This window comes from Xenopus laevis, chromosome 3S, assembly GCF_017654675.1.
Source record: "Xenopus laevis strain J_2021 chromosome 3S, Xenopus_laevis_v10.1, whole genome shotgun sequence".
Classification (NCBI taxonomy): domain Eukaryota; kingdom Metazoa; phylum Chordata; class Amphibia; order Anura; family Pipidae; genus Xenopus; species Xenopus laevis.
The window spans coordinates 126,178,383-126,203,727 of NC_054376.1; the positions used below are offsets into that span (position 1 = coordinate 126,178,383).

The 25,345-nt window shown below is 42.1% G+C and overlaps 2 non-coding genes across 2 annotated transcripts; both read left to right on the forward strand.

Moving 5' to 3' along the window:
- The first annotated feature begins 7,026 nt into the window (after positions 1-7,026).
- Positions 7,027-7,098, forward strand: trnah-gug. Its single transcript has one exon. It is a non-coding gene; the product is annotated as a tRNA-His (tRNA).
- A 2,422-nt stretch (positions 7,099-9,520) lies between these two features.
- On the forward strand, positions 9,521-9,593 carry trnar-ccu. The gene has a single exon. It is a non-coding gene; the product is annotated as a tRNA-Arg (tRNA).
- The last annotated feature ends 15,752 nt before the right edge of the window (positions 9,594-25,345 follow it).

The following is a 25,345-nucleotide window of genomic DNA, read 5'->3' on the forward strand; positions in this document are numbered from 1 at the left end:
CAATAGGAGAACAAAAGGTGGAGTTCGCACACCGGGTAGCGTAAATCTTTATTCATCCATATTTAAAAGACACGCAGCATGGTTGTATGTCGCATTTCGGGCACAGCCGCCCTTAATCATAAGCACAAAGGAACACTGGTGAGAGTCGGTATAAATAGGTAGGGCTAACCACGACCTCTAGTGGTGGACTTCTGATATTAAATCATACATTAGATCCCATGAATATTATGCATACCTATCTAGCTACAACAATGATACAATGAAGAATGTGCCAAATAAAAAGGTGGATGGAAACCTACAAAGTATCCAATCAAACGGAAACGTGAAATAATAAACCAGAGAAATATATACAAAAAAAATCAATTCATTTATACAAAATGAGAAATATCAAATCTGCTGTTCAGTCCATGTCTATTACGTGTATTCAAGGTAAGTATCCAGAACGCTTCACAGGTGTTTAATAGTGATGGGTGAATTTGCGCCGTTTCGCTTCGCCGAAAAATTTGCGTCTGTTTTTTGACACCGGCGCCCGTTTTTGACGCCGGCTTCCGTTTTTTCGGGAAAAAAAGTTTTGACGCCGGCGAATTTTTGCCGCGAATTTTCGCGGGCGCAAATTTATTCGCCCATCACTAGTGTTTAATAAGCGTAACGTATCTCCCCCTCTCAATGGGGTTTATTATATGGCCCCGTTATCGATTTATACATAGTTTACATCTCTACCCATAAGCGCCTTGTTTCAGTTGGTTTGAAAACAGCTGTTTCAATGTTGTGGCCGCAGCTGGTACAGATCAGTTCATGGCAATTTCTACTTGTATTTAAAAGCTCGATTCTGTTTAACTTTCTTTCATTTGAAATGGCACAAATACTATAAAGAGTTGCATGTGAGGAAACCACTTTTTCTGAGAAACCATTTTCCACAAATATTCGAAAATAGTTTCCATTACTGGGTTTTTTTTTTATTTTTTGTCAGTCATCCTGTAGGAGGTGTAAATGCATGATTATTGTTTGCCTTAAAGGAGAAGCAACCCTTAAAAAAAAGCCTACCCCCCTACCCTACATAGACCGGTGCAGATTCTGTCCAGCGGAGTTCATGGGCACCATCTTCTGCCGCTTTGGTAATCTTTGCGTCTTCTCCCAGCGCTTCAGCAATTTCCGGGAGTTTTGGAGCAGGCAGAAAATACAGAAAATTGCTGCAGCGGTGCATGCACCGATACGTCACTTACTTCCCGATGATTACTGAAGAGAAGAAGATGGCGCCCATGAACTCCGCTGGACAGAATCTGCACCGAGGGGAAAGTAAAGACTCACAGACACACACCAGTAGCACCTGAACAGCAACTTAAACCCTGGAAGCTTAGACTTAAAATCTTATTTTTTACCAACTGGGCTCTATGGCCTTAGTATTGGTTACTTACTCCATTTACAACTAAGGACAAAGGGCAATTTCTGTTATGTTTGCAAAAATGGTATCAAGTTTTACAAGAAATTTAAAAACTGCCGTGACCCGGATTTGAACTGGGGTTGTAGTGGCCACAACGCAGAGTACTTACAAAACAACAAAAATCAAAACTACAAAAAGTAAATATATGCGAGGTGCTAATCCTATAGGAAGCTACCCATCTGTAGTTTCCAAAAAAACCATGCATGAAGACAAAATATAAGGAATGCACACTCTGTAAATGAATAAAAATGAATTTTATTCCATGCTAGTTACCCCACATAGCAACAGCATGTCGCCCTATGCGTTTCGACCTACAGAGGTCTTCATCAGGGGCACAAAAATTTAAAAAAAGGCCTTTTTTTTTATTTTTGTGCCCCTTATGAAGACCTCTGTAGATCGAAACGCATAGGGCGCATAGGGGGTAACTAGCATGGAATAAAATTCGTTTTTATTCATTTACAGAGTGTGCATTCCTTATTTCTTGTCACAATGCAGAGTACTAACCACTATACGATCACGGCAAGCTGTTTGTTTGTGAGTACGTATTGCTGTACATGTTGTTTATATTTCTATCCTGACCACAATAGTAAACATAAATAGGTCCACATAGAAAATCTAATTAGCCATTTTTTACACTTAAAACCTAACCTGTCTGCACTCAACCTTCCACCTCTATTTATAGACTCACATCTGACCCACCTATAAATAGAGGCTGCCAGAGGCTGAAACAGGCCTTAGTAAAGTGTCAGATAGGGAGGGCAGAATTCAGAGCAAATCTACCCTCAACCCATTTTGGGCCAGCTTGAACATCACTAGCTATAGAATCAATCAATTACACTTTTTACAAGTGCCATTCTCAAATAATCAGCACCCAAACACTGACTTAAACCCTGGAACCTCAGACTAAAAGTCTGATACTTTACTTACTGGGCTTAGGATTGTTTACTTACTCTACCAAAGCAGATGCAAACCTGTAAGTAGGCACGACATTTAAAACTAAGGACAAAAGGCAATTTTTGCAATGTTAGAAAAAAATAGTATCAGATTTACAAGAAGGGTAAAAACTGCTGTGACCTGGATTGCTCAATGTAGAATACCAACCAGCAACCACTATACAATCAGGGCAAGCTGCTGATTATTGTACATGTTGCTTGTTGTTCATTTCTGACCACAATTATAATTTGCATCCATTTTCAGTTTCAGTTTCAGCCCTTTTAAAATCATTAGCAGTGTAGTGTATTTGTCTGTGACTTTACCATTGGAGTAATATAGAGGGCGCTGTGCTGCACCTTCAGCAGTTTTTCTCCAGTGCCTGTTCTGCTATGTCTCTCTCTCCCTCTCTCACTCTCTTTCTTGCACAGCATGGTTGCACCCTGATGTTTGGTGTTAAGTTATATGTTCATTGCTGAATAAACTTCCAGAAAGTTGCTGTTAATGTGCCACCTGTTTCTGGAGCCTTAGTATCACATACAGAACACTGAAAGGCTGACCAGTGAACACAAGCAGATTTATACAGTTAAAGGATGCGTAAACCTTTAAAATAAGTGAATATAAAATTGATGAGGGTGATATTCTAAGAACGTTTGCATTGTGCATTCATTATTTATTTTGTTTTGATTGCAAGATATTAAGGGATACATGTACTGTTAATATGAATGAATTTTGTTACAACAGCGCCACCTGCTGGTCAGTTTCCCACCAGTCTGACCACTAAGTAATCAAGGAAAAAGTTGTCAGGAGAAAGAAAGAGGCTGATGTTCTTCTGCTTAGGAAATTCTTTTTTTTTTCCGTAGTATACAAACAAATGTTTTTTAAAAAACATTTTGATGTTACTGGTCCTTTAAAAGTACATGTATCCCTTAATATTTTTGAATTAGAAGAAAATAAATAATGGATGTACATTGCAACATTTCCAAGAATAGCACCCTCATCAATGTTACATTAATTCATTTTAAAGGTTAACTTATCCTTTAAGGAACATTAAAGGAACAGTAACATCAATGTTTTTTTAAAAAGATCGTTAGCATAGAACAAACAAAAAACCACAAAGACAAATTAAATTTTTAAAATGCTAAGTCTTTATTAAGAAATAACTTACCAAAACTCCGCTTGAGATCCTCTTTAGAAAAGGCGACACGGCGACTATCCATCATGCGACACTCGATTTCTCCTCCCTGGTTATCTCTTATAAGGAAGGCAGGGAGAAGAAATCGAGCGGCGCACGATGGAGCACCAGGTCACCTTTTCTGAAGAGGAGCACAACCGGAGATTCGGTAAGTTATTTCTACATAAAGACTCTGTGATTTAAAAGTTTTATTTGTCTCTGCATTTTTTTTGTTCCATACTAATTAATTTTTTTGATGTTACTGATCCTTTAAAGGAAAGTTATCCCCCCCCCTAAACAATGTAGGTCTCTATAAAAATATATTGCATAAAACAGTTCATATGTAAAACCCTGCTTCATTTAAATAAACTATTTTCAAAATAATATACTTTTCTGGTAGTATGTGCCATTGGGTAATCATAAATAGAAAATTGCCATTTTAAAAAATAAGGGCCGCCCCCTGGGATCGTACAATTCACTGTGCACACAAACCTATCAACAAACTTTACTTGCTAGGTCACATGAGCTAATAAACAGACAAACACTTCTTTCTTTTACAGTTAGAGCTGCAGTATTTCTGGTCAGCTGATCTCTTCCTGCTACAGTTAGAGCTGCAGTATTTCTGGTCAGGTGATCTCTTCCTGTTACAGTTAGAGCTGCAGTATTTCTGGTCAGGTGATCTCTTCCTGTTACAGTTAGAGCTGCAGTATTTCTGGTCAGGTGATCTCTTCCTGTTACAGTTAGAGCTGCAGTATTTCTGGTCAGGTGATCTCTTCCTGTTACAGTTAGAGCTGCAGTATTTCTGGTCAGGTGATCTCTTCCTGTTACAGTTAGAGCTGCAGTATTTCTGGTCAGGTGATCTCTTCTGGTTACAGTTGGAGCTGCAGTATTTCTTGTCAGGTGATCTTTTCTGGTTACAGTTAGAGCTGCAGTATTTCTGGTCAGGTGATCTCTGAGGCAGCACACAGACCATCACTGAATGGTGGTTCAAGGCAACAGATGTAAAAGGGTAATATGTACTTAAATATATATATTCCAGTTTGGTAAGATTCTTTAATATGACACTTAATATGATGTAAACTATCTGTTGCTTAAGTGTTCATTTTGGAGGTATAGTTTCCCTTTAAGCTATGAGCCAGGCCCTGCTTTAGATCTTTGCTTCACCAGGATGAGTTTGTAGGAAATAACTTGCAAGCTTGTATAAATGTCGCTCCAAAACATTCAGCGCCTGAACAGGGACTTGAACCTTGGACCCTCAGATTAAAAGTCTGATGCTTTACAGACTGAGCTATCCACCTCTACTGTAAAATAGCTGACTGCCTTTATATGAGTGAACTCTGTTTGTGTAGTTCTCTCTATTGTAAAGATGGTTGGGCACAAGTCAGGAGGCCATCTTCAGCTGCTTGGGTAATCTTCTCCCAACATTTTTGCCATTTCTGGGAATTTTGGCGCATACGCAATTGTCGTGAAACAGAAAATTGCTCCAACTGTGCATGCACCAATACAGCACTTACTTCCTGAAGATTACTGAAGAGAAGAAGATGGAGCCTATGAACTCCGCTGGACAGAATCTGCACCGAGTGGAAAGTAAGGTCTTGCATTTGCCCAAGGTAGAAGCTAGGCTGGGGTGAAGGAAGGAGGGGGTTCTATGTAGGGTAGAGGAGGGTAGGGTTTTTTAACTTTAGGGTTTGCTTCTCCTTTAAGGATCATAAAAATATCTTCACATTCAAGTGTTGCCAATCTGCTTCAATGTAATCACTGTATATGACAGAGGTTGTGGGTTCAATTCCCATCTTCTGGTGTTTGCACATCTTTCCTTAAGAGGGTACTGTCATGGCTAAACTTGTTAATAGTGCTGCTTTTTTCAAAAGAAATTTCACTCCAATTAGCAGTGCAGCAGGTTTTTACATATTTTACATAACTTAATGTAAATGACTTAAACCCTGGAAGCTTAGACTTAAAATCTTATGTTTTACCAACTGGGCTCTATGGCCTTAGTATTGGTTACCTACTCCATTTAAAACTAAGAACAAATGTCAATTTCTGTAATGTTTGAAAAAATGCTATCAAGTATAACCAATGTATTTAAAAACTGCCGTGACCCGGATTCGAACCGGGGTTGCTGCGGCCACAACGCAGAGTACTAACCACTATACGTGCTGCATGTTTGGGCCTGATTGTTGCTGTACATGTTGCTTTATGGTCTTTAGTGACCCCAATTGTAGTTTGCATTAATTTTCAGTTTCAGCCCATTTAATATCATTAGCAGATAAAGGATAAGTAAACCTTTAAAATAAGGGAATGTAAAATTGATGAGAGTGCTATTCCAAACACTTTTGTAAGAACATCAGAGCAGTCTCTTTCTTTCTCCTGACAACTTCGTTGACTACTTGCTGGTCAGACTGGTGGGAAACTGACCAGCAGGTGGCGCTGTTGGAACAAAATTCATTCATATTAACAGCACATGTATCCCTTAATATCTTGGAAAAAAAAGAAAATAAATAATGAATGTACATTGCAAAATTTCTTTGAATATCACCCTCATCAATTGAGGTAATTGATAATTGTTTTGATAATTATAATTATAATGATTCTTGCCTTTATCTCAGGGGCTGCTACAGTCACTTCCTCTTCCAGAAAGGCCAATGACCCATATCTCCATGGATTTAATTGTGGAATTACCTCCCTCTAAAGGGAATACTGACATGTGGGTGGTAGTGGTTCAGTAAAATATCTCATTTTATTTCCCTCCCCACACCCCCCTCTTCTAAATCTCTTGCCAAACTCTTCCTATCTGATATATTTAAGTTTCATGGGGCCCCTTTGAACATTGTTTCTGATTGGGGGTTCAATTTGTATCAAGATTTTGGCCTTTTGTTGTCTTATGGGGATTGAGTCTTTTTCCTCTGCTGATCGTCCTCAGACTAATGGCCAGGTGGAAAGGACAAATCAATATCTGAGATATTACATCTCATATAATCAATCACAACAGGCAGATTTTCTTCCATGGGCTGAGTTTGCATACAATAATGCTACTCATGCGTCCACTGGAGAGTTTTTGGCTACCATCCTAGAGCCTTTCCATTTTCTGGTTTTTCCTCAGATGCTCCTGAGTATCAGGTTGGTTACAGGCTCTGGTTATCTTCTAAGAACATTCCTTTGACAATTCCTTCTACCAAGCTAGGGCTAAATTCATTGGTCCTTTTCCTGTATCTGAAGTCATTAATCCCTGTAGTGTCCAATTAGAACTTCCTCCTGAACTCAATATTTCTAACTCTTTTCATGTGTCTCTGTTAAAACCTGCCAGAGTTGTTTGTCAGAATTTCTCTCCTCCTTCAATTTCTGTTGATGGTGAGCCTGAATATCTGGTACAGAGGATAGCGGATTCTCACTTTTCCAGAGGTAGATTATAATATCTGGTACACTGGAAAGGTTACAGTCCTGAGAATATATGTTGGGTTCCTGCCTCTGAAAGTAGCTTGCCGTGATCGTATAGTGGTTAGTACTCTGCGTTGTGGCCGCAGCAACCCCGGTTCGAATCCGGGTCACGGCAGTTTTTAAATATATTTGTAAAACTTGATAACATTTTTTCAAACATCACAGAAATTGACATTTGTTCTTAGTTTTAAATGGAGTAAGTAACCGATACTAAGGCCATAGAGCCCGCTTGGTAAAACATCAGATTTTAAGTCTAAGCTTCCAGGGTTTACTTCAATGTTCAGGTGCTTTCAGATTTATATAAATAAGCTGCTGTGTAGCCATGGGGGCAGCCATTCAAGCACAGGATACACAGTAGATAACAGATAAGAACTACTATAGTTTATATAAACAAGCTGCTGTGTAGCCACGGGGGCAGCCATTCAAGCACAGGATACACAGTAGATAACAGATAAGTACTACTATAGTTTATATAAACAAGCTGCTGTGTAGCCATGGGGGCAGCCATTCAAGCACAGGATACACAGTAGATAATAGATAAGTACTACTATAGTTTATATAAATAAGCTGCTGTGTAGCAATGGGGGCAGCCATTCAAAGAAGAAAAGGCTCAGGTTACACAGCAGATAGCAGATAAGCTCTGTCTGTCTAATGGTGTTATCTGTTATCCATTAGTTTACCTGTGTCATATAGCCGTTTTTCAATTTCCGCCATTGCTCCACAGCAGCTTGTTTACATGAACTATAGTAGTGTTTCTGAAGCAAACAGATACGTTTTACCAGTGCAGGGCAACGCTACATGATATTTTCATTACTTTAAAACACTAAAAATTTTTGGTGTTACTGTTCCTTTAACTTTTTTATCCATAAAGCTTCTCTGTGAGGGCAGGGGCACACAGGCAGATTCGGGGAGATTTAGTCGTCTGTTGACTGACCGCCTCTTCTTCGGGGCGACACTGCCTGCCCCCTGCCTTCCACCTGCTAAAATGAAAAATTGACTGCGGAATGCACTCACGACGCTTCTATTTCCAAAGTCGCCTAAAGTTTCCTCGTGAGAAATCGAAGCGCCGCAAGTGCCATTGTGCTGGCGTTTTCTCATTATAGCAGGTGGAAGGCAGTTCGGGGAGATTGTCGCCCCGAAGAAGAGGCAAAATCTCCCCGAATCTGCCCCTGTGCCCCTGCCCTGAAGTTGATGCTTCTTCATGTCACCTCCTCTTATTAGCAGAGGCACAACCTCAAGTAGTGTCCACATAAGTTGAGAAAGGTTGTGGTTTGTTGCATTAAAGTGTCTGGAGACTGTTGTGTCCGTGACTGTTCCTTGTTTAAAGTTACATATGCTGCCTCTATGTTCTTTTATACATGTTTTACGGCTCTTGGCGTTTGACCTACATATCCCATGTAGGGTTGCCACCTTTTTTGGAAAAAAATACCGGCCTTCCTATATATTTATCTTTTTTCCCTATTAATATAAATGGGATCAGCCATCATTTTTACCGGCCAGGCCAGTAAAATACCGGCCAGGTGGCAACCCTAATCCCATGCCACAGGGGCATTTAAGCAAGTAGACGAAATTACTACTAATCTCCCCAAACTGCCTCCCGCCGACTAGAATGTAAATCGCTAGCGGGATGGCAACCAGTGTGCTTTACATTGTAGCCGGCAGGAGGCAGTTTGGGGGAGATTAGTCACTCCTGTTGCTGGGTGACTAATCTCCCCGAATACCTGAAACAGAAAATTGGGTCTCTCTGAAGTTCCTCTGAATCTCAGATAATCTGTCCCCTGCCCACTGTGATAAGGAGAGAGAGACCTGAAGTCCCAGAAGTCAATGGTAATGGGACAAATATTAGCTGTGGCAAAGAGAGGTTTGGCAAAACAATGGTTACAAACATCAATAGAAACTCATGGAATAGAAGAAAAAATCAGCCGGACACAAAACCTGTTATATTTGACAGCTTTATTGGCGGACAAAGTAGACAAACACACGGAAATGTGGACACTCTGGGACACCTACAAAGAATCATAAGAGACTGGAAGTAAGAATGATGATAATAAACATTCGGTAGAATGAGTAAATGTACTGGCAAGATATTTACAAATTTGCTATTTCTCTTCACTTTGTGGATTTCCCCATACTAAATTACCCTTCCCCAAAAAGGACAAATATGCAAAAACAATGACAACATTGAATGTTTGTATTTACATTATCCTATGAAAAGCAAGAAATTTAAGAGATTTAAAAAAAAAAGTTACGCCTACTTTAAAAAGTTGCATTTGGGGACACCAAAGATTTTCACTTTTTTAAAGAACCATTTTCCACAATTGTTTGAATATAATTTCTATTTCAGTTTTTTTGTTCTATTTTCTGTCGGTCATCCTGTAGGATGTATAAATCCATGATCATGTTTTGCCTTAAGGACCATAAAGCTGGAAGTGTCGCCAGTCTGCTGTCACAGAGTAAAACTTTTCCCACCAAAGTTCATTCACTTGGAATGCTGAGACTGCAAACAGCATTAAAGGAACAGTGGGACCCAAGTGTAAGCCCCAGTGGCCTAATGGATAAGGCACTGGCCTCCTAAGCCAGGGATTGTGGGTTCGAGTCCCATCTGGGGTGACTGGTGTATGTTTTTCATGTAAGGTAGTTCATTGGAGAAGTTGACATTGTGTCAAGTCTTTGGCCTCCTAAGCAAGGGATTGTGGATTTGAGTCCCTTATGAAGTATTAGTGGAAGGTTTCTCATGTAAGATTGGAGTAGTGGGAAGAAGGAGTTCTGACAAGTCTCAAATCCATGTGAAACTTCAGCCCTGCAAGAAAACTAATGAGAGGATTTATTTGTTTCATGTTCCCTGATTATAAATAAGGTCACTTTCTCACACTCATCTTATTATGTTACAGTTGAGATCCCAATTTTACTCTATTGCGCATGTGCATCTCCAGGGCACCCATAGAGGATCTCTGTGGCAGAAGATTCAGTTCACTGAGAGATCCGCTCGTTTGGCAATGTTGCCAAATGAGCAGATCTCTCCCTCATATGCCCACCCTGAGGTGGGCAATATCGGGCTGATCTGATCATGGGCCCTAGGGCCCAATAATCGGATCATAACGAAGGGTAATGGGCGGTCGAATCGTGGGACCGCATTTTTAGTCCTGTTGACATCTGGCAGACTTTGGACAGACTGGTCTGTCGGCAGCTTTTATAAGCCCATGTATGGCCACCTTAACTTGAATATGCTGTGGGGACCAGTAACATCTGCTGATTCTGTCCACAGAAGCTTCTCATTCTGCCCATTCAGCCTGGATTGTTTCCTTATCTGCCTGTGTATGGGGAAGAAAATGGGCCTATCTGACTGATATTGTGGCAAAAATCAGACTGTCGGCCTTCATATAGTCCAACTTCAAGGTGGGCATATCGGGAAAAGATCTTGGTAAATGGGCGGCTCTTTATCCATATGGCCAGACTCAATTTTATAGTCACTACACACTACTCTCCCCATTTAGGCTAACTTTACTGAGCATGCCCAAACAGTGCACAGCTCTTACAAGACAACTTGGGGACACATATGCGGAGTTTATTACAGAGGGTCCTGGTTTGTTTGCCCTCACATTTGGGGGAAAATGACCTGGGAGGAAGGGTGGATAGAGGCTTATCACAATTAACATTACAAAGAAATAAACAAATGCTGGAATTTCTTTACCATTTGCCACCCAGTTCATTTGGAAAAGAAAAGATACATAAGGTTGTTGGGATGTTGTATTAATAAAGATTGGACCATGTTCTACATTTCATAAGTTTTAAATGTATTTTTCCTGTGTTCTACGTATTATTGTAAATGGAGTTACATACCTCCCAACATTTTGGAAGTAAAAAGAGGGACAAAAATTTTTTTCCCGCACGTAGCACAGCAATTTCTTTGACCACACCCCTTTCTGTGGCCACACCCCCTAATTACCATGTTTGTTTTACAAAATTTGGCAGGTTATGAAAGTTTGAAAATATTTCTCCTTATCTAAACTGTGTTTTTCTGTCTTAAAATTGTTACAAAGTATCTTATTTGCATCTTATTAGCTGTTCTGGGCTCTCTGCTAAAAGCCAATTAAGTGAGAAACTTTGTTTCTTTTTCTGGCTGTTCAGTGCAGAGAAAAGTGGGACTTTCCAGTACAAATGAGGGACTGCAGGTTGAGCTGTCAAAAGAGGGACTGTCCCTCCGAAAAAGGGACAGTTGGGAGGTATGGAGTTGAAAGTAAGTCTTCAACCCTGCAGAAAAAACCAAAGCAAGGATTTATTGACTTGAAAGTATTTTTGGACATATCTGGAAATGCTCATTGGCGTTTTTACATTTTGAGTGAGTAAAGTAAAAAAATAAAAATTGCCTGTTGACTTCAATGCGTTTCTTACATTTTTTAGTGGAATAAAACACATCAGAATCACTCATCACTACCCACAGAGCAAAGTGCCATTGACTTCATTGTGAGATAAAGCCTGAACCACCAAAAGTCCCCATTTTAACCATAAAAACAGCTACATGTACTTAAATAATTCATGTTGTGGTGCAGCAATCCTGGTACAGATCAGGTCATGGCAATATTTATTCAGAGGGAAGTAAGTGTTCAGGAGTTGGTTAGAGCCTACGTGAGAAGCTTGGGACGTGTATGTGAGGAAACTGCAGAGATCAGGAGTAATAGCCCTTAGGAGAGGGAACCCCTTGGACAGCTAACATAGTTACATAGTTACATAGTTACATAGTTACATAGTTACATAGTTACATAGTTAGTTACATAGTTAGATAGTTACATAGTTACATAGTTACATAGTTACATAGTTACATAGATAGTTACATAGTTAGATAGTTACATAGTTACATAGTTACATAGTTACATAGTTACATAGATAGTTACATAGTTACATAGTTACATAGTTACATAGTTACATAGTTAGTTACATAGTTACATAGTTAGTTACATAGTTACATAGTTACATAGTTAGTTACATAGTTAGTTACATAGTTACATAGTTAGTTACATAGTTACATAGTTAGTTACATAGTTACATAGTTAGTTACATAGTTACATAGTTACATAGTTAGTTACATAGTTACATAGTTACATAGTTAGTTACATAGTTACATAGTTAGTTACATAGTTACATAGTTACATAGTTAGTTACATAGTTAGTTACATAGTTAGTTACATAGTTACATAGTTAGTTACATAGTTACATAGTTAGTTACATAGTTACATAGTTAGTTACATAGTTACATAGTTACATAGTTAGTTACATAGTTACATAGTTAGTTACATAGTTACATAGTTACATAGTTACATAGTTACATAGTTACATAGTTAGTTGCATAGTTACATAGTTAGTTACATAGTTACATAGTTACATAGTTACATAGTTAAATTGGGTTGAAAAAGACAAAGTCCATCAAGTCCAACCCCTCCAAATGAAAACCCAGCCCCATACACACACCCCTCCCTACTGTCACATAAATGATATATACCCATATCTATACTAACTATAGAGTTTAGTATCACAATAGCCTTTGTATTATGTCTGTCCAAGAAATCATCCAAGTCCCTCTTATAGTCATTAACTGAATCATCACCCGGCAGTGCATTCCCCAACCTCACTGTCCTCACTGTGATGAACCCCCCACTCTGTTCCTTTAAATGAAACTTCTTTTCTTCTAGTCTGAAGGGGAGGCCTCTGGTACGTGATTCTCTTTATGGGTAAAAAGGTCCCCTGCTATTTGTCTATAATGTCCTCTAATGTACTTGTAAAGTCTAATCATGTCCCCTCACAAGCGCCTTTTTTCCCCCAGAGAAAACAACCCTAACCTTGTCAGTCTCCCCTCATAATTTAACTCTTCCCTCCCTCTAACCAGTTTAGTTGCACTTAGTCTCTGCACTCTCTCCAGCTCATTTATATCCCTCTTAAGGACTGGAGTCCAAAACTGCCCCCATACTCCAGATGAGGCCTCACCAGGGACCTATAAAGAGACATAATTATGTTTTCATCCCTTGAGTTAATGCCCTTTTTTATACAAGAACTTTATTTGCTTTAGTAGCCACAGAATGACACTGCCCAGAATTAGACAACTTGTTATCTACAAAGACCCCAAGATCCTTCTCATTTAAGGAAACTCCCAACACGCTGCCATTTAGTGTATAACTTGCATTTATATTATTTTGCCAAAGTGCATAACCTGCATTTATCAATATAGTTTAAGAAAAAAAGAAACCCCACCAAATAGAAGTTTCTATACCTATACCAAGTCAAATTGAACCATAAATTGCAAAATCAGGCTGATTAATGATAATAATAATTCATTAATAAAAGTGCTGGTTATTAAGTTAAATAAAGTGCTGGTGCAAATAAATAAAGTGAAATTAATCAGTACCGAAGGCTGATAACAAAATTAATTATTTCTGAGTCCAATGGGTGTATTACCCCACCAATAGATTCCAGTAGTACCCCTTAATAAATAAATTCATTCATTAATTCATATAGAGTGTGATTAAACCAGATAAATATAGTAAATTAGTATTGCAATAAATTACACCAATAAAGTGCGGTGCAATAAATAGGTTAAAAAATTATACTTGGTAATTAATTAAATGGTTAAAAAGGAGTTGGTAAAAGGATGGCCAAAATTCAAAATGGGTTAAAAGGTTATTCGGTCATATTCCAAGATTAGAGTTGAGAGAAATTGGATAATATAGCAGGTGGAGTTGTCCCAAAAACTAACTGCCTATTTTGTTTCTAGAGCCTGGGACACCACAAAGTCAAGGCAGGACAGGGTAACCGGAGCTGTGGCCTTGTAATTGAAATTGCCCTAACAATTAGAAGAGGCTAAATAGCCCTAAAAAAACACAAACTCACGGCCCCTTAGAATGGAAGGAAGATAGAAGAGGTGGTATAGTAAAGTATTTAGACCAAAATTCCTGCCCCCATAAAGATATCCAGTATATTCCCCTAATTGAATTGTTGTTGACAAAGCTTCTAAGCGAAAGGCGCGTCGGCGTTCTCTTGAAAATTGATCTCCTTATCTTAACAAATTTGATTCTGAACAACAATTCCATTAGGGAATATACTGGATATCTTTATGGGGGCAGGAATTTTGGTCTAAATACTTTACTATACCACCTCTTCTATCTTCCTTCCATTCTAAGGGGCCGTGAGTTTGTGTTTTTTTAGGGCTATTTAGCCTCTTCTAATTGTTAGGGCAATTTAAATTACAAGGCCACAGCTCCGGTTACCCTGTCCTGCCTTGACTTTGTGGTGTCCCAGGCTCTAGAAACGAAATAGGCAGTTAGTTTTTGGGACAACTCCACCTGCTATATTTTCCAATTTCTCTCAACTCTAATCTTGGAATATGACCGAATAACCTTTTAACCCATTTTGAATTTTGGCCATCCTTTTACCAACTCCTTTTTAACCATTTAATTAATTACCAAGTATCATTTTTTAACCTATTTATTGCACCGCACTTTATTGGTGTAATTTATTGCAATACTAATTTACTATATTTATCTGGTTTAATCACACTCTATATGAATTAATGAATGAATTTATTTATTAAGGGGTACTACTGGAATCTATTGGTGGGGTAATACACCCATTGGACTCAGAAATAATTAATTTTGTTATCAGCCTTCGGTACTGATTAATTTCACTTTATTTATTTGCACCAGCACTTTATTTAACTTAATAACCAGCACTTTTATTAATGAATTATTATTATCATTAATCAGCCTGATTTTGCAATTTATGGTTCAATTTGACTTGGTATAGGTATAGAAACTTCTATTTGGTGGGGTTTCTTTTTTTCTTAAACTATATTAATACTTTTTCATCTGACCCGGTCAGACCTCCACCTATAGCTTGGGTTAAATAAGGATCTAATATATCTACATATACACACAATCTACCAATCCGTGTTGTAACCTGCATTTATCAACATTGAACCTCATTTTCCAGTTTGCTGCCCAGTTTTCCAGTTTAGACAAATCACTGTGCAAAGTGGCAGCATCCTGCATGGAACCTATAGTTCTGCACAATTTAGTATCATCTGCACAAATAGAAACAGTACTTTCAATGGCCACCTCCAGGTCATTAATAAACAAGTTGAAAAGCAAGGGACCTAGTACAGAGCCCTGCGGTACTCCACTAACAACACTGGTCCAATTAGAATTTCCTCATGTGTGAACCATGCATCATTACTTGTATTACTAGAATTGGGACTATTAAGAAGGAAACCTTCAATAACTGGTTTCTCATTTGTGTAGACAGACGAAAAATATGAATTCAGAATCTGCGCTTTTATTTTGTTTTTGTAGCGCTATAGTAAACTGCTTTATGTGAAGACAGTTTCAGCTACTTTCCTTTTGTGGGCTTTGACCACAGATGAGCTCTCTTTCTCAGGGGTAAGCCCTCGCAGCGGGGTGGAGGCAGGGTATAGTGTAACTGTAACTGTGTGCAATGCACAAGACATTGGGCGCCAGTAGTTTTATTTGCTTAAAGGAACAGTAACACTAAAAAATTTTTTATTAAAATATCCATTTCCTCCCCACTTATAATAGATCTACCCTGCATAAAGTTTATTAATATCAATGCTTTATTAAAAAAATACTGTTTGAAAACACTGGTTCCTGTCTACTGCAAAACGGCGATATGGCGACTCACTCTGCAGATCTGCGCTCCACACCTTCCCCCTAACCCGACGTCTGCCTAAACCGGAAGCTAGGCAGGAAGACTACTTCCAACGGAAAATGTTCAGCAGCACTAAGGGCAGAAAACACTTTCTGTTTCCACCAATTTCCAAGCTTTCTCTATGTAGCCCATTCTTACACAGCATACAAGCCTTATTTTGTGGGAAGTGGCAGAGATCCCCTCTTTTCCCCAGCTTAACCCGTAGTGACAGGACTGCGGGAACAATGAGCGCTGCCCCAGTGCTCTTTCCTATGGTAGCAGGCAGCTGATGACAAGTCCGTGGTACCTGAGGAAAAAAAGAAGACAGCACGTCGGCCCCGCACCCGAGCCCAGAGTCTGCAGCAACTGCTACCCCAGCTCAGACAAGAGCCCCTCAAAGCCCCTGGCAGCAGAGACCAACAGAGCCGGGAGTCGTCGCTAAACACAGAATGCCGGTCCGCAGCCTTCCAATTGCCAGAATCCAGCCACACGGCTCAGAAGAAAAAAACGGAACCGGCGCCGGCGAGAGAGAATGCAGAGACTCACAGTCGCGATCCAGCCTCCATGTGCAGTCTGCCTCTATTTTACTCACCTGCCTCGTGAGTGACTTTGTTCCAGTGACTTTGTTCCAGAAAAAAGCGGAACCGGAGCCGGCCATTGTCCCACAACCTGCAGCCACTGTTCGAAACACTTTAACATCCTCAGCGGCCAAACATGCTGGAACAAAGTCACTCACGAGGCAGGTGAGTAAAATAGAGGCAGACTGCACATGGAGGCTGGATCGCGGCTGTGAGTCTCTGCATTCTCTCTCGCCGGGTCCGGTTCCGCTTTTTTCTTCTGAGCCGTGTGGCTGGATTCTGGCAATTTGAAGGCTGCGGACCGGCGTTCTGTGTTTAGCGACGACTCCCGGCTCTGTTGGTCTCTGCTGCCAGGGGCTTTGAGAGGCTCTTGTCTGGGCTCGGGTGCGGGGGCCGACGTGCCGACTTCTTTTTTTCCTCAGGTACCACGGACTTGTCATCAGCTGCCTGCTACCATAGGAAAGAGCACTTGGGCAGCGCTCAGTGTTCCCGCAGTCCTGCCACTACGGGGTAAGCTGGGGAAAAGAGGGGATCTCTGCCACTTCCCGCAAAATAAGGCTTGTATGCTGTGTAAGAATGGGCTACATAGAGAAAGCTTGGAAATTGGTGGAAACAGAAAGTGTTTTCTGCCCTTAGTGCTGCTGAACATTTTCAGTTGGAAGTAGTCTTCCTGCCTAGCTTCCGGTTTAGGCAGACGTCGGGTTAGGGGGAAGGTGTGGAGCGCAGATCTGCAGAGTGAGTCGCCATATCGCCGTTTTGCAGTAGACAGGAACCAGTGTTTTCAAACAGTATTTTTTTAATAAAGCATTGATATTAATAAACTTTATGCAGGGTAGATCTATTATTAGTGGGGAGGAAATGGATATTTTAATAAAAATTTTTTTAGTGTTACTGTTCCTTTAAACAATAAACGGAGTTTATTAACCAAAACCAGAGTTCACCATGGAGCATGAAACATAGAGTAAAACAGAGATCAATCAAGGTAACACTATATACTCACTGTATGAATATAGAACAACTCTCTGAGGAGTAAGGAATACATGTAGAGAATAATGCAGCTTGTTGGAAGGTATTTCCCCAATCTTCAGGATTACCTTAACTGGAACTCAGAAATTCTTACTTCCCTGAGTTTAACATTTAGGCCCTACTATGGGGTCAGTAATACCCGGGATCTTAATTCCTCTAATCTCCTCGGCGGAGCTTTGAGCTGCTCAACTAAATACCCTATCTATCACTCCTAGGGGCAAATTCACTAAGATGCAAAGTTGCGCCAGGCGCAACTTCGCCGCACTTCGCCGCACTTCGCCAGGCGTAGTTTCGCCAGGGCTCCGCAAATTCACTAAAATCCGAAGTTGCGCACAGGGGTATCGTAAGGTTGCGGAGTTGCGCTAGCGTTGATTCGCTATATAAAGCGAAGTTACGCTAGCGAAGGCTAATTTGCATACGGCGCGAAATTCAAATTTCAATGGAGGAACACGTATCTGCACTACAAATGCACTACAAATGCCTAGAAAACACATGTGCCCACTGTCTAGGTAAGTTGCCATGAGTCAGGAAATGTAGGTGGGAGGAAGGGGAGCCCCAAAAATTTTTCGATCTTTTTCAGCCTATCAGCCATCAGGTAGAAAACACGCCAGCGTTTTTTGGGACTTAGAAAAAAATGGACTTTTTTTTAAACAATCCCTATCTACTCTATTGCGCTTCGCCAGGTCTGAGGTGGCGAAGGAAGTCTAGCGTAAAAGGTAGCGTTCAGTACACTGCGCAAGTTAGTGAATTTGCGTAGTTTCGTCGCTAGCGAAAATTCGCCTGGCGTAAGGTTGCGAAGTAACACTAGCGAAACTATGCCAGCGTTCGTTAGTGAATTTGCGCAGGAGCGAAAATGCCAAACGTTAGCGAATTAACGCTAGCGTTCGGCGCTTCGCGGCTTAGTGAATTTGCCCCCTAGAGTGATCTATTAAAGGGTATAACTATCACTTTACTAAACTCAGGATGAGTTCCACCACCCCTAACCTCTGTAGCCTAACAGAGGAAAGGTTCAGCAGCAATGGCCTCTACCTCATGGCTTTCAAGCCCTTTTATATTATACCACAGTGCCATCTAGCATCCACTGTGAGAACTGCAGGGATGACATAAGCACAAGGTCCCCATAAGGACCCACTGAGGTGTCCATTTTACTAGGGATGTGCCTGTCTGTAATGGGTAAGGGTGTCTAAGATTTTCACATCCCTACATTCTCCCCCTGGTGAATTCCTTCCGTCCCGGCAAGGAACCTTTCAAAGAGCAAATACTAAAAATATAGCAGTTAAGGCACATCATGCAAGAAACCTTTTCAGAGACCAAAAATACATTGCATTTCTATACCATTACCTTATAACCTCTTCGGGGTAACTCTCCTGAGTAACCCAGGTACAATGGCATAGCTGGGAAGAAACATATTAATAGCAACAGTTTCATTCATGGGCAGGTAAACTGTATCAGTAAACACCTGCAAAAGAAGGTAGAAGTAAGAGATGCTGCGTTTCAAACACATCAGTATTCTAGTCCATCAAATAGTCGAACCCACAGTCCTTTTATGGTTCCACATCTAATAACACACAGGCATCATATGTACCAATCTAGCATGAGCGTCAATTAAACTCTGTCGGAGAAGGGCCAAAATATCTAGGCACTTCATAGCAGGGCCTACCCACAGTGTCATAAGTAAATAGTTGAGGAGGCCTTCTAACTCGATCACCTCTTCTCAATTCACCAATGTTAGGTATGTTAGATCCTCTGAACCCAATTGAGTCCAAATTCAAACCCCCCTGCACATCAATTTCATGGGCTGAGTTTCCTTGAGAATCAGGCTGAAATGGAGGAGCATCAATATCCAATTCACCTCCTTGGGGTATAATGTCACTCCCTCCACCTGATGTAAGCGATTCTCCACTGTCAATTGTAGGTAGAACTCCTTCTCCTCTTTCATCATCGTTTAGAGCCACACTTGTATCCTCCACCACATCAGGATCAGCAATCATCTGAGGAATTTGGGGCACAGGAAGTAAGTGGTTTCGATGCCAAGCCTTGACTCTTCCATCCGGACTCCGAATCCGATACACTGGAATACTGGGTAGCTTGCTTACTACTTCAAACAACTCTTTCCTCCACCTATCAGCCATCTTATGCTTTGCATTGGGACCTAAGTTCCGCAAGAGCACTTTATCTCCAGGCTTCAATTCTCTGTACCGTACTTTAGCATCAAAACGTCTTTTATTGCCGGCATTGACCTTTGCAGCATTTTCCTCAGCCAGGCGATAAGCTTCCTTCAAACTGGTCTGAAGACGATTCACATACTGATAGTGCTCCTTACATCCAACTCCATCAGTGGAAACCCCCAGTTGAACATCAATAGGCAGTCGAGCTTCCCTTCCAAACATAAGGAAATAGGGCGAAAACCCAGTAGACTCATGTCGATTACAATTATAGGCATGAACTAAAGCACTTACATGACGGCTCCAAGAGGGTTTGTCTGTGGCTGAAAGAGTACCCAGCATGTCCAACAGTGTTCGATTAAATCTCTCAGGAAGAGCATCCCCTTCAGGATGATAGGGAGTCGTGCGACTCTTAGCCACATCCAATAAGTCAAGCAGCTCCTTTATCAACCGACTCTCTAAATCTCTCCCTTGATCAGAGTGAAGCCGATTGGGTAGACCATAATGGACAAAGAACTTCTCCCATAACACCTTAGCCACCGTGGCAGCTTTCTGATCCTTAGTGGGGAAGGCTTGAGCATATCGAGTGTAATGATCAGTTACAACTAATATGTTTCCAATCCCACTAGAGTCTTTATCAATACACAGAAAATCCATGCAGACTAAACCCAACGGCTCTTGGCTTTTTTAGTGTTCCATGGGAGCAGCCCGAGTGGGTAAAGACTTTCTTTGCAAACAAGGGACACAACGCCTACAGTAATCGACCACCACCTCTCTCATTCTCGGCCAGAAAAACCGATCACGGATCAGACCATAAGTTTTTTCCACCCCCAAATGACCATGTTGGTCATGTAAGCTCCTCAAAACAATCCGCCAATAGGTTTGAGGTAGCACCAACTGCCTCCTTTCCGGGTGATCATGAAACAACTGAACCCTGCAGAGGCTCCCATCAATAAACTTAAATTTATCCCATTCCTTCAGGAATATCCGACTTTCCTTAGGTATAGTCTTTCTCATAAGCTCAGGATTTCTCCTAGCGACAGCCTCGCGAACATACCGAACCACCGGATCTCTCTTTTGCTCCCGAATGATATCATCAGTGTTCAGTTGTAGACTCTTGGGTACTCCTAACGTTGTGGGAAAGGCATACATAGATGGAATGCAGTCTTCTTTTCCCCCAAGGAATCCACTAACCTCAATTCGGAAAAGGCTATTTGACCATTCTGCATAGCTGCCGTGGCACAATAAGCAGCCACCGATAAGCTGGGAATCTCTTCCCATTCATCTTCTTCTAGATAAGGGGGAAGTCCAGGACGTCTGGATAATGCATCAGCCCCCACATTTTTAAAACCTGGCTTGTACTTCAAAGAGAACTGATAATTAGACAGGGCTGCCAACCACCTATGCCCAGCAGCGTCCAACTTAGCAGTGGTTAAGATATACGTTAACGGGTTATTATCCGTTCTCACTTCAAACTTAACCCCATAGAGATAGTCATGCAATTTCTCAGTAATTACCCATTTCAACGCCAAGAACTTCAATTTGTGCACCGGGTAATTCTTTTCAGCTGGATTAAGACTTCGGCTAACATATGCAACCGGTTTCAACCCTCCTGGGTATTCCTGGTGAAGGATGCCCCCCAGTCCCTCGTAACTGGCATCAACATGTAAAACATACGGTTTCTGGGGATCTGCATAAGCGAGGACAGGGGCCTCCGTGAGTCTTTTCTTTAGAGTTTGGAAAGCTTCCTCGCAATCTGTGGACCACCTAGCTTTAACGGAAGGCTGGAAGGAATTGGTCTCTTTGGGGGCAGGCCCTGCCAGCAATCCATTTAAAGGATGAGCAAGTTTGGAATATCCTTCAACAAATCTCCGATAATATCCACAGAACCCCAAGAAGGATCTAAGTTCAGTCACATTGTTAGGCCGTGGCCAATCTCGTACAGCTGCGACTTTCTCGGGGTCAGTAGCAATTCCTTCAGCAGATACAATATGCCCCACAAACTTCACTACCTTACGAGCGAACTTGCACTTATCAACAGAGAGCTTCAGACCCTCCTGCCGAAGACGGTCCAGGACATTAAACAACCTGGTGTCGTGTTCCTCCAAAGTGGAACCAAACACAATTATATCGTCCAGGTAGACTATGCAATGTCTGGGAGTCAAATCGCCCAACACCTTCTCCATGAGACGCTGGAAGGTGGCAGGAGCTCCACTTATACCCTGAGGCATGCGGGTAAACTCATAGAACCCCAATGGGCAGATAAAGGCGGTCTTCTCTTGATCATCCCTCCCCATGGGAATTTGATAATATCCTGACCGTAAGTCCATCACAGGGAACCATGCACTACCATGTAATGCATCCAGGGCCTCATCAATATGGGGCAAAGTATACTGATCCGGGATAGTGCGTCTATTTAGTGTTCGATAATCCACACACAGACGAACACTACCATTTTTCTTTCGTACAATCACAATTGGAGAAGCATACGGGCTGAGAGTCAACAATTATCTGTTGATCCTTCATCTTCGCCAAATACTTCCGAACATCCTCCAGATCACGAGGGGGAATTCGCCTAGACCTCTCTCGGAAGGGAGTATCATCACTCAATCGGATACTATGCTCTGCATGTTTAGCGCAACCCACATCCATCTCATCTATGGAGAAAACATCCTGGTACATCGATAGCTTCTGCTCAAACATATGACGATGTTCCACGGGATCATCAGCCTCCTCCAGATTAAACGTGAGTTTAGTGTCCACTGTCCCCATTCAGACTAAACATGGATTCACACTATCCACAGGGTAACAATGCCCAACTGTATGCCATGCAGGAATGATGACGGTATGGGAGGTGATATTTTTAACCGTAACCACATCAGTTCGGGGACACTTTCGCCGATAGTCCTTTCTCTCAGGAACTATCTCCCAACCATTTCGGGCATCTTCGTGGGGGTCGGTCTCCAGTAAGAAATAACTGCCAGGAGTAGTAGACACAATCTCCACATACACTTGCAGACTTTGGACTCCCCCTAGAGGAATTTCTACTGGATGCCAAGGATTTCCTACACAACCCCCAGGGGACTCCGGGGCAAAGGTCTGGCAAATCTCCTGCAACTCTGGAGATACAGGCAACACAGTAAATGGGGTACCCTCCCTGGGTTGGAGAAACCGGAGGAAAGCCTCCTCTACAGCCTTCACATTGGAGCCTACAATCACGGGGGCAGCCTCTTTACCTCCAGGCGGAGGACTCACGTAAGCCACGACAGTGATAGGTGGGTCGTTGTCTCCTACAAGTCCAGGGATGTGCAGTTGTACTTCCACACAGCCATCCATGTAGGTAGGGCCCATCCCCACACCGAATACGGGTACTGGACCCACAGTTTGCAAAGGGAGGTGGCTGAGATGTTGAAGATAGAACGGCCGGTGTATAATGGTCAATTGGGAGCCCGTATCAAATAATGCGGTGGTCGGGACCCCATTTACGAACAGGTGGAAAGTACACCGTCTTCCTACGCCGGGAAGCGTACCAGATTTTTGACTCTTCTGTGTGCCCTTTCGTTTCCGGGGTAAGCGGCCCCCATTACTGTGGAGGTCCCCCGAGTCTACTGCCGGGTAACACTGGTACACTCGGTGACCCTGGTGTCCACAACGGTAACAGTCTTAACGGGCAGTCTTTTCTAGGGACACCCTCTTAGGCCGGGGGAACGAATCCTCTTTCTTCCCAGAAACTCCCCTGGGATCCTTCCGAGCGGAGGGAAAACTCCCCGTAGTTGCCTTCTTACTGTGAGCTGCAACTTTCTCCAATTCAGCTTCCCTTTCCTTTACTACGCCCATGATTTCACCCATTTCAGGTGGGGTACCCTGCCGGTACATTATGCGCAGCTCCATGGCTATGGGGTGGCTCCCCTGCAGTCCTTGCATGAGTTGGGTACGTCGCATCTCATCGACCTCGGAAACAGGGATAATGTTCTTGTGAACTAATGTCCATAGCTTGCTTTGTAACCGTTGCACAAACGTGGACACCTTCTCCCCTTCCTCTTGATACAAACTTCGGTACATATGGAGCAAAGTATGCGGGTTGTCACAAGCCCCATACACCGCTTCTAGGGTCTTCAGGAAATCTCTGACAGACGCTTTTAAATGAGCCTTGCAAAACAGTTTAAACACCTGACTGGCTGGAGGGCGCAGATTTTCGGTTAAACGGATCCGTTTATCACCCTCGGGGCATGGACACTCTTCCAGCATTTGAACTGCAACCTCCTGCCACTCTTCGAAACCCTGCTCTCCCTCAGGGACAGGAATATTTCCCGAAAAAAGCTTCAGCTTAGGGTATTTTGTTCCGGCAATAACCAGAGTGGATGAAACAGTCCCCACATTCGGGCTCGTAGCCTCTACTTTTCCCTGGAAATCAGATTTGCTAACCACTGTGGTGGGGTCAGGAGTTTCAGTCTTTATTTTAAGTTCGAGTGGCAGGGATGTTTCGGGTCCGGCATATACAACAGGGCAACCGATGGGTACCTTCCGGGTAAATAGTGTACGGCCCTTCATCATCCCCTAGTTTCACGGGACCATGATACAGCCTTACCCGGTAACCCAGGACTCTAGAGTCCTTTTCCACCACAAGTCGGATGCCCTTAAATCTCACATGGTAAGTGAGTGTAGGATGCATGAGCTTTATGCCGCACCCTGGTGGCACTCGATCCACGGCAAAAGCACAGTGGGGGTTAACGTGCTCTGCTACAGCCCATGCGTGTACCTCTTGGGGACGGAGTAGCGGCATGATGGCTTACACTGTTTCGTGTAGAGAGAGCGGGGCGCAGCTCCAACAGCGAACTTATCAGCGGAGGCAAAAACCACAAAATCCTCCTTTTATCTATTGCGTCCGCACCAGCAGCGCCTGTCACACTAGGCTGCGGTGCGGTATTACAGTTTACCCTTACAGGGCCCCACGTTGGGCGCCAAAATGTAGTGCTATAGTAAACTGCTTTATGTGAAGACAGTTTCAGCTACTTTCCTTTGTGGGCTGGGACCACAGATGAGCTCTCTTTCTCAGGGGTAAGCCCTCGCAGCAGGGTGGAGGCAGGTTGTAGTATAACTGTAACTGTGTGCAATGCACAAGACATTGGGCGCCAGTAGTTTTATTTGCTTAAACAATAAACGGAGTTTATTAACCAAAACCAGAGTTCACCATGGAGCATGAAACATAGAGTAAAACAGAGATCAATCAAGGTAGATCAATCAAGGTAACACTATATACTCACTGTATGAATATAGAACAACTCTCTGAAGAGTAAGGAATACATGTAGAGAATAATGCAGCTTGTTGGAAGGTATTTCCCCAATCTTCAGGATTACCTTAAGTGGAACTCAGAAATTCTTACTTCCCTGAGTTTAACACTTAGGCCCTACTATGGGGTCAGTAATACCCGGGATCTTAATCCCTCTAATCTCCTCGGCGGAGCTTTGAGCTGCTCAACTAAATACCCTATCTATCACTCCTAGAGTGATCTATTAAAGGGTATAACTATCACTTCACTAAACTCAGGATGAGTTCCACCACCCTAACCTCTGTGGCCTAACAGAGGAAAGGTTCAGCAGCAATGGCCTCTTGGCTTTCAAGCCCTTTTATATTATACCAAAGTGCCATCTAGCATCCACTGTGAGAACTGCAGGGATGACATAAGCACAAGGTCCCCATAAGGACCCACTGAGGTGTCCATTTTACTATGGATGTGCCTGTCTGTAATGGGTAAGGGTGTCTAAGATTTTCACATCCCTACATTTTCATCAACCAGCTGACCCCCCTCTGATAGTAAGGGTCCCACCCCTTCCTGCTGCGACATGCCTGTAGGTGTATCTTATATGACAAGGGCCCTGGAGGCTTCAGAAGGGAGGATGTTGT